This window comes from Apteryx rowi, unplaced genomic scaffold, assembly GCF_003343035.1.
Source record: "Apteryx rowi isolate R43461 unplaced genomic scaffold, aptRow1 scaffold_33, whole genome shotgun sequence".
Classification (NCBI taxonomy): domain Eukaryota; kingdom Metazoa; phylum Chordata; class Aves; order Apterygiformes; family Apterygidae; genus Apteryx; species Apteryx rowi.
In genome coordinates, this window is record NW_020449752.1 from 1,992,040 (window position 1) to 1,992,826 (window position 787).

Here is a 787-nt window from a genome sequence, read left to right on the forward strand (position 1 = left end):
GCGCGTCGACGACGAGCGCGACGGAAAGGCCGCGCTCGGGTCGCCGACGGCTCTCTCCGGCCTTTCTCCTCTCGCGCCGGCCCCCCGCGGACGGGGTCGCGTCGGCGTCGTCCTTCGGTACGGCGACGAGGTCCGCTCTCGAGTTCCCGTCGATAATTGTATTAAAAAGGTGAATATACTACCTGAGATTTGTGCATGTTACATTGTAGTTGTAACCTTTTCTAATTCGACAAGAATAAGAGATGGTTGTGATTGTGCAGTGTATCAATAAAGTTTGACAAACTTTGTACCTTCGGGGCTTTCCTTCGTTCGGCGCGCTCGCCTCGGGCTACGGAAAACTCTCCTTGCCGAGGAAGTGCCGCCCCGACGGCCTCTAGCGGGCTTCACCCCCCCCCCCCCACACACACACGCCACGACCCCACGTTCCCAAGCAAGCGGCCCACCAGGGCCGCCCATCTCATCGAGACACGACTCCTCTTCGCGGGACGCCTTTGGGCCCCTCGGCGCCCCGGCGGACCTCTCTTCGGGCCGCCGCCATCGCCTCACACGCCCAAATGCTGGCACGCGCCCTACCTGTGTGGCTCCGGGAGCCTCCCCCTGTGTCGAGCGGCTCTTCCCGAGAGCCTCCTGCCGGGCCCGACGCCGCTCTGGCGACGCTTCCCACGCGCCTCGCTCGGGCAGACCGCCCGCCTTCGCCGGTTCCCAGCCCGTCCTCGCCGAGCGCTAGTCCCGCGAGCGCTCCTCATCCCGGCGGCGATCCCCCCGACGGCGCCGGCCCGGGCCCCTG